This window comes from Nuphar pumila, chromosome 3 (assembly GCF_984573655.1).
Source record: "Nuphar pumila chromosome 3, dmNupPumi1.hap1.1, whole genome shotgun sequence".
In the NCBI taxonomy this organism is placed as follows: Eukaryota; Viridiplantae; Streptophyta; class Magnoliopsida; order Nymphaeales; family Nymphaeaceae; genus Nuphar; species Nuphar pumila.
The window spans coordinates 42,813,900-42,827,739 of record NC_143251.1 but is presented as its reverse complement, the minus strand read 5'-3'; positions in this window follow the sequence as shown (position 1 = coordinate 42,827,739).

Genomic DNA, 13,840 nt, shown 5'->3' with positions numbered 1-13,840 from the left:
CTATATTTTATATATTACCAAGCTTTTAAAAAACATTTAAAAGAATTATTTTAGAAAATGAGACAGCTCATAACAAGCTTGGGCTAGGATCAGCTCATGAGAAACTCATGAACCGGGTCCGAGCAGGGTTGTACCCTTAACAAGCTGAGCCTGAACAGCCTAAGTTCGGCTTGGTCGGCTCGTTTACTAGCCCTAGTCACCACTACCAGATGAGTGGAACCCTTGTGAACCAAACTAACAATATTTGAATTTTTGGAATGATTATGTAACCCTTTAGAATTCTCTTCAAGGAATGCTTGGATGCAACTGAAGATGTATGGTTTGAAGGACTTTATGGGTGTGAACGGGTCAGATCGAGTCTGGAACGAGGTGAGTCCAAACCTGGATCTGACTTTGAGGTGCAGTATCGGGTCCAGATGAAGGTCTGATTGCGTCGCCATAAGAAAAACCATACCTGGGTTTTATGAAGATTACATGAACCAGACCTGGTACATACCCAATAAAACAATATTTTAAAAAAAAAATTATATTGAAAAATCACGAGTCTTACTCCGAAGGGTCAAACCCAGGTTTGGTGTGATTTTCACAAACCATATATCTAGCTCCGTATACTAACCAAACTTTTTGGATCTGATTTGGTTACTGATTGGACCTCCTTCTTTATTACCAAACCTTGCCCTATAGGTAGGGCTGGTAAGCAAGACAAACAAACCAAACATGGCATGCTGGGCCTCAGTTCGTTTACCAGTGGATCGAGCTCGTAACTCGACCCATGTTTGTGTTTAGCTGAACCAATTTGTCTTGCGTGAAAACATTCCATGTTATTTATACATGGAATATATATATATATATATATATATATATATATATATATATATATATATATATATATATATAGAGAGAGAGAGAGAGAGAGAGAGAGAGAAAAGTAATGTGTTCTTTAGGCCCTCTTTCACTACAAGAAATGTGTGGATTAGCGATGGGCGTAATCCATCGCTAAAAAGTTTAGCTACGGACTAGCGACGAATAACTTTCATCGTAATTTTTTAGTCGCTAATTAGCGACAAAAATATATATGTCGCTACTTTTGTCACTAATTTGTAATAGATTAGCGAATGCCATGATCCGTCGCGAGGCCGCCGCTAATCTGCAGAGATTTGGTTTTGCGATAGATACACATCCGTCGCTATTGTAGTAACAGATTTGTGACGGATTACAATTCATCGCAAAACATCGATCGATTTAGTTTTACGATGGATAAATATCCGTCCCTAATTCATCGCTAAATTGGAGGCCAATACTAATTAGCGATGGATATTATTTGTCGCTAATCCGTCGTAAAAAAAATAAAATTTATTTAAAATATAAATATCGAGAAAAATTTTCTTGTTATACAATTTATATATCCTGTGTATAAAAAACAAAGTACACATAAAAAATACATATACAAAGCAGCTGAAACAATTTATCGATCCACTATAATCCTCGCCAAGTTCTAATTATTTACAAGTGAACATTTACAAAGAGTTTTTTTTTAAACAACAAGAAGGTACAATAAATTCAACACATGAATCAAATCATTGCCAAGATTTTGAGCATCATCTTCTTCATTGTCTCGATCTACCCCTTCATCCATGCCTCCATCAGCTCCTCTACGCTAATTATCTCCAGCATCGTACAAGAGCAAAGAAAGGTTAGTATTGATAAACAAAATATAATGAAATAATTTATATGCAATACACCTAATCTAAGGCAATCAAAGTAACATAATGAATTACACATAGACTAGCTAGCAATAAAGTGAAAGACATTAACAGACTTCAGATATGTGTTCTAAGGCTGACAGAAAAAAAGTCACAGTGCTTCAATCATGCAAATATGTGTTGTAAGGTTGCCAAAAAAATATTATAGTGATTCAAGCATGCATATATGTGTTATAAAGTTGTCAAATAAATGTCTTTTGTATCACAATCATGCTTATATGTGTTCTAATGTTGTCAAAAAACTCTCATAGTGATTCAATTATGCATATATGTGTTCTAAGGTTGTCAAAAAAATTTATAGTGATTCAAGCATGAATATATGTGTTCTAAGGTAGTCAAATAATTTCATAGTAACAAAATCGTGCTTATATATGTGTTATAAGGCAGTCAAAAAACTTTCATAGTGATCGAATCATGCTTAGATGTATTCTAATGTTGTAAAAAAACTTTTATAGTGATTCAATCATGCATATATGTGTTATAAGGCAGTCAAAAACTTTATAGTGATGAAATCATGCTTATATGTGTTCTAATGTTGTCAAAAAACTCTCATAGTGCTTCAAGCATGCATATTTATGTTTTAAGGTTGTCAAAAACATTCATAATGATGAAATCATGCTTATATATGTTCTAATGTTGCCAAAAAACTCTCATAGTGCTTCAAGCATGCATATATGTGTTCAAAGGTTGTCAAAAGCTTTCATAGTGATGAAATCATGCATATCTGTGTTATAAGGCTGTCAAAAAACTTTCATAGTGATAGAATCATGCTTATATGTGTTCTAATATTGTAAAAAAACTTTCATAGTGATTCAATCATGCATATATGTGTTATAAGGCAGTCAAAAACTTTCATAGTGATGAAATCATGCTTATATGTGTTCTAATGTTGTCAAAAAACTCTCATAGTGCTTCAACCATGCATATTTGTATTCTAAGATTGTCAAAAACTTTTATAGTGATGAAATCATGCTTATATGTGTTCTAATGTTGTCAAAAAACTCTCATAGTGCTTCAAGCATGCATATATGTGTTCAAAGGTTGTCAAAAACTTTCATAGTGATGAAATCATGCATATATGTGTTATAAGGCAGTAAAAAAACTTTCATAGTGATGGAATCATGCTTATATGTGTTCTAATGTTGTGAAAAAACTTTTATAGTGATTCAATCATGCATACATGTGTTGTAAGGCAGTCAAAAATTTTCATAGTGATGAAATTATGCTTATATGTGTTCTAATGTTATCAAACAACTCTCATAGTGCTTCAAGCATGCATATTTGTGTTCTAAGGTTGTCAAAAATTTTATAGTGATAAAATCATGCTTATATGTGTTTTAATGTTGTCAAAAAACTCTCATGGTGGCTTCAAGCATGCATATATGCGTTCAAAGGTTGTCAAAAACTTTCATAATGATGAAATCATGTATATATGTATTCTAAGGTTGTCAAAACTTTCATAGTGATGGAATCATGCTTATATGTGTTCTAATGTTGTGAAAAAACTTTCACAGTGATTCAATCATGCATATATGTGTTATAAGGCAGTCAAAAACTTTCATAGTGATGAAATCATGCTTATATGTGTTCTAATATTGTCAAAAAACTCTCATAGTGCTTCAAGCATGCATATTTGTGTTTTAAGGTTATAAAAAACTTTCATAGAGATGAAATCATACTTATTTGTGTTTTAATGTTGTCAAAAAACTCTCATAGTGATTCAATCATGCATATATGTGCTCAAAGATTGTGAAAAAACTTTCATAGTGATTCAATCATGCATATATGTATTCTAATGTTGTCAAAAAACTTTCAGAGTGATTCAATCATGCATATATGTGTTATAAGGCAGTCAAAAACTTTCATAGTGATGAAATCATGCTTATATATGTTCCAATGTTGTCAAAAAACTCTCATAGTGTTTCAAGCATGCATATTTATGTTCTATGATTGTCAAAAACTTTCATAGTGATGAAATCATGCTTATATGTGTTCTAATGTTGTCAAAAAACTCTCATAGTGATTCAATCATGCATATTTGTGTTTCAAGACAGTCAAACAATTTCATAGTGATGAAATCATGCTTATATATGTGTTCTAATATTGTTAAAAAACTTTCATAGTGATTCAATCATGCATATATGTGTTATAAGGCAGTCAAAAACTTTCATAGTAATGAAATCATGCTCATATATGATGAAATCGTGTATATACTAGCTTGAAATCTAACTACATGAAATAAATGACATGAAACTTTTATACCTTACAAGCAGCTGCAGACAAAGTTCTCTTGTCCCAAAAAAAATTGCACAACTCATTATGGACAATGTGAGAAATTATTTCATGTAAATAGTCACGCATTGTGTCCTTAACAAGCTAGCGGACACCATCCCAAGAATTAGCTGGGTCAATCAGATGCTTGGAGTTGATGCTGGCAGGAGAACTCTAAGAGCCTTGGTTGGAGGAGACAATGACTGGTTTGGTGTTCATATTACTCTCAAACTCGAATATATGACCCTTTTTGGGTTCATCGGTTGCAGTCACCCATGCTGCAGGATCAAAAGGCGGATGCTGAGTGGAGTCATCGTCATATTGCTCTACCATCTGCTGCTCGTATAACTCCTACAAAGTAATGATTACAGTATAGATTAATAATTAAGAAATACAATATTCATGGTAACTTGTATATTATAATGTTTATTAATATAATAAATACATACCGTTGTCGTTCTCGCCTTCTCTGATATAAATTCTCCCATGCTCTTACGTTTATGTGTTTCAACAAACACATTCTTGTAAGGCACAATGCCTCCTTTTTCTGCTTCCTATGAGGTTAAGTGATAAAAAAATTATTTAAAAAGTATGCAACAATACTTATAAATTTGATAATATATATTGATGAGTTACCATTTTCTTCGGGTGGCTCCCAAAAGAACAAGATCTACCTGTGTGTATATGGGCACCAGGCATCTTCGCTCGGTTTTGTGCAGCCTTTGCTGAGCGGTTTCGAAATTCATGTCACGCCCACTTGTCGCATATTGCATCCCAAAAATCTGACCTGATAGTAGGAGGGTCATGGCCCTTCTACTGCAGTGGATCATCTATCCCACCAGATGTTTTTATTGTTACAATCTTCATATTGTGCAGCATGTCTGCAAATTGACTGGCAGCCACCTTCTGTCACACCCGCCTCGCGTCCTACTCCCCTATCGCAATCACGAAGTGATTCGAAGCCTACAAATAATTTCAGACAGTTAGTAGACATGACTATAACAAAAAATTAAATATGAAACACATTAGCTATGATAAACGATTGTATACCATGAATGAGGACCACAATCTATCAAACACCTCCTTCAGGTACTCTTTTCATTGAGCGACTGTTCTTGGTAGATGTTGAACTAGTGATTGTCTAATCTCTCGTATTACTTCTTGTGGCTTGAATCTCGCACTGCACATGAATTGGTACACATTAACTATCGATATACACTATTTATAAGATAAGTATTAGATAAGTGAAAATGAAATACTTATGGGCGATTATCGATATACACTATTTGAATAAGTCATCGTGTATCAGATTGAGAAGACCCTACATCCAGCATTGTCTCATGACGTGTATGAATAGCTGGTGTAGGTGGGTCATGTGCAGGTGAAACATCATCTATTGAAAAATGAGTTAGAAATTCACACAATACGCATTTAAACTAATCAAGTATATAATTAGTTAAATAATATACCTATCGAAGCAGCCCGTGAAGATGAAGGCTGAGACTGGCTACCACTGGGTGCTCGACCACTGTGACCACCATGAACCATATTCTAACAAATAAAAATTTTATTTGGATCAGTTACACAACTCTACATCTTCATGGATACATAATCAAATCGAACTAGCATGGTCTTCGAACTACAAAAATAAGATTACTTCTATTCCCATACATTCAAATCATGCTCAACATGATCTCAAGACTCTAGCAAAATAGTCCTACATATCCACAACTAAGTGAGTGTGTGAGCAAGAAAGTGTTGCATCCAAGAAAATAAATAACATGTGATGTACTTGCATCACTTACTCACCACAGGTATTTACCCGATTTGGATGTTTTTGCATTTGCATTTTTCTTGTTTCTTTTTGCATGACATTTTAAGCTGCATGCGATGCTTAGCATTAAGCATCACACACTTTACTCTGCTACGCACCTGCAATGCACATTTATATAGGCAATACAATGCAATTTCTAACATTTACATTCTTATCATACAACATGAATAACATCGCTCGCTTCTAATTTTTTTCAGGCCCGAGCGAGGGCAATCATCGCCTGCTTCTTTTTTTTTTGCTAGGGTGGTTAGCCAGAGACCCCCCAAGGAGGGCTGGCCCCAAACAAGAAACCACCACTACAAACTAGTTCAGTGCTCTGGATGACCCGCAGTTGGATGGAATCCTGAAGCTATGGGGATCAACCCGACTTCACAGTTGGAGACAACATATGCAGGGGGAAAACTTAAAGGGCTCCATACCAATTTTTAGAGGCCCAAGTTTTGGTACCAAACTTAGAGGGCTCCTGCCAGACAAGCTCGGCGCAGGAAGAAGGCAACCCTCACAGGACAAGAAAAACAATAGGGGTCAGCCCCAACCAAGCCTACAAAGCGATGCAGAAGGCAACCCTATCGTCTGTTGGAAAGAGAAAGGAGAAACAAAGAAAGAAGAGAAAAATGGGTTTTACCTAAGAACCACTAGCTTCGGGGTTTCGTTGAGGGTTGTTCTGACAAAAGTGATGAGAACGGCTCTGATTGGCCAGAGGATACAAGGAAGAAGGAACCAGAAGGTCGGTGGCTGCTTTCATCGGTCGTGCTAGTCGGCGGTGGTAGCAGAGAGGAAAGAAGGAGGGAAAAAGGTCCACGATGAGGGACTACCGGCGATGGTTGAAGGTCTCCGGTGGCTACGACATGGCAAAAAGGGAAACAAGGGGGTGACAATGACATTGAGCCCGATTTGGGGGTGGCCTCTGGTGAGGCGAGGATCGGGGCTCAAGGAAGAGAGCAGCGACGGGGTGGCTTCAACATGGGTTGCCGACGGTAGGGAGGGTCGCCTGATGCTGGGAGGGTCACCGAAGGCAAAGGGGCGAGCGACAGAGGGTTAGGGTTCTCTGACTGAGAACTCGATTTGGGGGTAATCAGAGAAAGAGAGAGAGAATTTTGCATTTTAGACGGGTTTACATCGAAAATTAGCGATAGAAAAATTCTGTCACAAATTCCATTGCAAATTAGCGACAAAAAATTTTGTCGTTCATTCGTCGCTAAGTTGCGACACAGTTTGCGATAGAATGTAATCCGTCGCTAATTTGCGACGGAATTTGTAATAAAAATTTTTTGTCGTTAATCTCACGTTTAATTCCAATTTTAGCGATGGTTTGTTTTCTCTAGCTAATCTTTCGCTAATTTGCAACGGAAAAAATCCATCGCAAATTTTGGTCGCTAATTAACGTTTTTCTTGTAGTGTTTTTGGTTCGTTAGGTCCCTTTAAAAACCATAGTTTTAAGTATTTTTTATCACTTAAGTGTGATCTATAGGTTTTGTGTAGTGGGAACCGGCTTTTGGATCGCCAGAATCTGACCTACATATAGGTTTTTTTAGTGATCCAAAATCAATGGCTATGAAGCTACTAGTGTTCCCCGGCTCATAACATCATATTTTTTTTGTGGAAAAAACATGATCCAAGAGTCGATTCTCACTAAATAGATCATAATGAATACATCTAACAATTCATATCTATCATAAAACACTTAAAACCTATAGCGCAGAATGGGGCAGAACGAGAAACGGGGTTCTCTCTCTCTCTCTCTCTCTCTCTCTCTCTCTCTCTCTCTCTATATATATATATATATATATATATATATATATATATATATGAGAACTGAACATATTAAGCCTACTTTTCTGGTGCTGCCCCATTAGGCCCCAAAGTTTTAAGTGTTTTATGATAGATTTGAACAATTAGATGTGTCTAGCATGCTCTGTTTAGTGGGAATCGTAGATCATATTTTTTTGACAAAAAAATGTGATTTTATGATTCGGTAAAAACTGATGCCTTCATAGCCACTGATTTTACATTAAAAAAAACTATAAATCACATATATGGTGTTAGATGTGAGAAAAATCACAAAAAATATGATTTTTGAAGGGGCCTAACAAGGCAGAATGAGAGATGAGGCAGCAACAACGCATTACTCTCTCTCTCTCTCTCTCTCTCTCTCTCTCTCTATATATATATATATATATATATATATATATATATATATATATATGAATCATTTAGAATATGAGAACTAATTGGGAACCATTATTTTCATGGATTTTTTGTTCTTTTCTCTTGAATCTAACCATAAGGATGTGATCTACATGCTTGGATTTATAACAACCTGCTCTTGAATCATCCGATTTTGATGCATAAACATGATTTTTTTTAAGGTTTTAAAAATCAATGGCTCATAATCTTAATAAATATTCAAGCATTCAAAATTCACATTTTTTTATAAAAATACATGATCCAATGGTTGATTCCTAGCAAATTCAGTGTGCCAAGCACATCTACATGATCCAATTTGCAAAAAAAGTGATGGAAATACCCATATTTCTAGTTCTCATATTCTAGTTATATATATATATATATATATATATATATATATATATATATATATATATATATATATATATATATATATATAAACTAGCTCTCATGTGAACACCTTGTGTTTGGACTCGACTAGTTTAAACTAAATGAGCTGCTCATGACTTGGCTCACCAGTTATACAAACCAATCATGAACAAGTTCGCTGGCAAGCAGAACAGAACAAAATCACAAGCAGCTTGGTTCGTTTACCAGCCCTACCTATAGGGTTTGGTATTGGTTGGGTTGGGATCAAATTCAACCCATCGACACCCTTAATGAACTTTTTCATTTTCTACCTTGGATCATGAATTCTTGACAAATGACTGATAAATAAAAAAGAAACCAAGTTGAAATTAGGACCGATTCTTTCAATTGCGTTTATTTCTTGTACTGTATCTCACAAAAACAAAAACTTAGGCAATTGTTTTATAAACATTCTTATCAAAAGCACATATCTCATTCAGTTCCTTCATGCATACTATAGCTAGTTTTTTCTGTTTTCTATTGACTGCTTCAAGCAAGACCTGGACAGAGACTGTACTACGGCAGGCTGAGCCAGCGCGGAATGAACAATCAAGAAGTTTTAGAAATGTGGATATCAACTTCTCACCTTTTATGTTTACGTTTAGTCCTGATGACGAAGTTCTGGTAGCTCATCGACACCCAAGCCCTCACAGAGTTTACCAGTGAAAGGCACCCGCACACCCAATACATTTACTTGAGATACCTAAAACAAGCATAATTAAGGGGAAACAATGTTAGGTGATACAATCCAAGGAGAAGTACAAGAAGCATTAGGTTGATGCAGGGGTGGAGCTACGTTACTGGTAGGTTAGGTACGTGCCCACTCTAAACCGGCGTGGGTAGTGCCCACCCTGACCCGACAGTGGCCCAGGTCAGGGTGGGCACCTGTGCCCGGTTCTCCCCTCCCCCATTTCGTTCTGTGATGCCCTACTCGCGATCACCTCTCTCAAACCATCCTTCTTGGATTCTTCCCCAACCCTAATCTCTCTCTCTCTCTCTCTCTCTCTCTCTCCATGAGCCCCAATGGCACAACCGTCGCCCCACCCCTACGGGCCTTATCTTGATCCTTCAACGGTTCCGCCCATTCGCCTCCCGTGTTTGTCTGGTTGTCCCCATTCTGCCAGACCGGTCAGCCCCACCATGGTGGCACGGCTCTACCCTTGACCCCTCTCTCTCTCTCTCTCTCTCTCTCTCTCTCTCTCTCTATATATATATATATATATATATATATATATATATATATATATATATATATATATATATATATATGTTGATGTTGTGGTGGCATGGCATGTGCAATGTGGCAGCCCCTCATCACGTAGACCCCACAACCAACAGAACAGGGCAAGTGTGCCACATCCTTTGGCTGACCACACCATCGGCCCATCATCATCATAATCATCATCTGATGCACCAACACACACACAGGATGTTAGGGTCTTTGGTAATTTTTTTAATTAGTATTGAATTAGTTTTTTTATTGTGATTTTTTTAATTAGAATTTAAAATTATGAATGTTGTTAGTTAGGATTAGGATTTAGGTTTTTGATTTATTTTTTTGAAATAGTTGCATTTCAATAACTAGGGTTTAAGGCTTTTTGTATTTATTTTTCTCAATTAGCTTTTAGGTCTTTAATTAGATGGATATTAATTAGTTATTTCTGTCAACATTAGACATGATTCAAATGCTTGATTTTGGTTAGAAATTTAGTGGTTTTGTCATTATTTTTTCATTTAGCTTAGATATGAAAACTATAAATAATGTGTGCTAGGATTGAGGTTTTAATTTAGTTTTTTGCTAAATATCATGAATATGAAAACTATGAATAATGTTTTCTAGGATTAAAGTTTAATTTATTTAGGTTTTCGAGGATATATATTTGTAGGGTTTAAGACTTTTTATATTTATTTTTTCTAATTAGATTTTAGGTCTTTAATTAGATGGATATTAATTAGTTATTTCTGTCAACATTAGATATGATTCACATGCTTGATTTTGGTTAGAAATTTGGTGGTTTTGTTATTATTTTTTCATTTAGCTTATATATAAAAACTATAAATAATGTGTGCTAGGATTGAGGTTTTTATTTAGTTTTTTTGCTAAATATCATAAATATGAAAACTATGAATAATGTTTTCTAGGATTAAGGTTTTTATTTAATTAGGTTTTCGAGGATATATTTGACACCATTAGCAATCAATCAATTATGAATGGCTTTAAAAATATGAAAAAATGACGATGTCAATTGTAAAAGGTATGTGTTAGAGTAACTATTTGATTTTTTTTAAACATGTTAATATATTTTAGTTTTCTATTAGTTTTATTACTTTTTGTTCAATGGATTAGTGCTTTAATTTATTAACTTTATAATGTTCCTCTTCATTTTGGGTGGTTTGATCTTTTTCTAACTATTTATAAAATATTTATAATGTCCTTTATAGAATTTTTAGAAGATTAATTAGTTAATTAATTATGTGTAGGTTGTTTGTGTTCCTTTGTCACATCTTGCCGAGTGTATTTCAAGATTGAAACTTGAGTTTGGTCACACTGCATTATCCATGAAAGGTACTTATTCTTGTCTTTCTTCTAGTCTTTATTTATTTTTTTGAAATAGTTGCATTTCAATAACTAGGTTTAAAGGCTTTTTGTATTTATTTTTCTCAATTAGCTTTTAGGTTTTTAATTAGATGGATAATAATTAGTTATTTCTGTCAACATTAGACATAATTCACATGCTTGATTTTTGTTAGAAATTTGGTGGTTTTGTTATTATTTTTTCATTTAGCTTATATATGAAAACTATAAATAATGTGCACTAGGATTGAGGTTTTAATTTAGTTTTTTGCTAAATATCATGAATATGAAAACTATGAATAATGTTTTCTAGGATTAAGGTTTTATTTAATTAGGTTTTTGAGGATATATTTGACACCATTAGCAGTCAATCAATTATGAATGACTTTAAAAATATGAAAAATCGACGATGTCAATTGTAAAAGGTATGTGTTAGAGTAACTATTTGATTTTTTAAACATGTTAATATATTTTAGTTTTCTATTAGTTTTATTATCTTTTATTCAATGAATTAGTGGTTTAATTTATTAACTTTATAATGTTCCTCTTCATTTTGGGTGGCTTGATCTTTTTTTAACTATTTATAAAATATTTATAAAATATTTATAATGCCCTTTAGAGAATTTTTAGAAGATTAATTAATTAATTATTTATAGTTTGTTTGTTTTCCTTTCTCACATCTTAGTGTATTTCAAGATTGAAACTTAAGTTTGGTCACACTGCATTATCCATGAAAGGTACTTATTCTTGTCTTTCTTCTAGTCTTTATATCATATAAAGATAAATTTTGGAATATGCAAGCATGTTATTATGGTACTTCTTCAATAATTTTCTTTATTATTGAAAATATGTTGTTAGTTTTTATAGATTTTTTTGAAGATTAACTAATTAATTGACTATTTATTTGTATGATGTTTGTGATTCTTTGTCACATCTTGCTGAATGCATTTCAAGATCTAAACTTAAGCTTAGTCATATTGCAATATTCATAGAACTTACATTTTTTGGTCTTTGTATCAAACAAAGCTAAATATTGAAGTATAAGAAATTTATGAGCAGAGAATATGATAGTCTACAGGAGGTTCTTAAATTTATATTTTTGAATGAATTCATGAGCAGGTTATGAAGTTACATAATATTTTTGATCTATAAATGCATTATGTTTTTTTCATTTAATGTATTTGAATGAATTTATGAGCAGAGATCAGATTTATGTGTTTGAATGCTATAAGAAATTTATGACCAGAGAATAAATTTATATTTTAAATGAATTTATGAGCATGTTATGAAGTTACATATTGAATGTTTGATGAGCAAATTAAAATGTATTTGAATGAATTTATAAATGTTAGAAGCACGACCCTAAGTAAGAATGCGTTCTACATTTTGCATGTGTATATAAAGGATATATGTTTGTGTTTGAATGTATAATGAGCATGTTAGAATGTATTTGAATGAATTTACATTTGTGTTTAAATGTTGAAGGAATTTGTATTTGTATTTGAATGATATATGTATATGTTCTAAAGCTAAAAGAAATTTATGAGTAAAGAATACATTTATATTTTTGAATGAATTAATGGGTAAGTTACGAAGTTGCATTTTTTAGTGTTTGATAGGCAGGGTAAAATATGTTTTAATGAATTTATGAATGTTGGAAGCAAGACCCTAAGTTAGAATGAGTTCTATGGATATTGTTATACTGCTTACATGATCTATGTTATATAATTTATAGTTGGAGATACTAGTTTAGTTGCTCAGTACTGCAATTTCTTGTTTGTAAATGACTAGATGTAGCTTAGTTGTAACTTAGCATGATGTTATTTGATTTATTTAGTGATTTTAGAAGAAATCATATCATTTTCTAGTATTTTTTGTATTTAGGTTGCTTAGTACATTATTTTTATATAAAATTAAAAGATAACAGAACCAGAACGAGTCACCGAGTTTACCCAACTAAGTAACAAGTCACTAGTGGACGAGTCGATTCTCCAGTTACTAGGTTTTCAAACCATATTGGTTTGAAGCAAAGTTCCTAATTATAAGTATGATACTTTATAGTTACTTAATTTTTTTTCACTTACTAGTATAGTTTATTGTCATATAAATTAAAATTTTTTATTATGTATTTGTGCCCACCCTAGCTTAAATTCCTAACTTCCCCTACCTATAGTGTCAGGGTTTGGTTACAAATTAGAGGGATCAATTAACTATATGGATCAGACCCATGGATCAGATATGGTTTATAAAATTTTATACCAAACTTGGGTATGACCCAAGTTCCAATTAAGATATGCAAATTTTTCAATGTAAAAAACTTTAAAAAATTTATTTTATCAGGGATGGATTGGGTCCGATTTATGTAATTCTTATTAGATTCAGGTATGGTTTTTCTTATAAAAATTTGGGTGGACCCGAATTTAGATATGTCACCTACATCACTTAGTTGGATCCGAGTTTGAACCCACTCATTTTAGTGGGGTCCGACACGTGAACACCCCTAGTTATACTAATATGGGCTGCAAGTTTTGTTTTTCAAACTGAAAATAAGAGCAACCAACTAAACTCTAGGAATTGTGAATGACAATATTTGTCCATGAATGCTAAAACATCCATCCAGTGTAATCTATACTACTCTTACAACCCTACTCTTACATCCCTTAGGAGTCATTTATTTCTTTCCTACTCATAAAAAAAGACTCCATGGGAAAGACATTTTTACGAGGGTGTGTATGGTTTTACATTGTAAATGCATGGTAAATGTGAAAAGAAACCCATGACCACCATGGGCCCCAAAAGAAA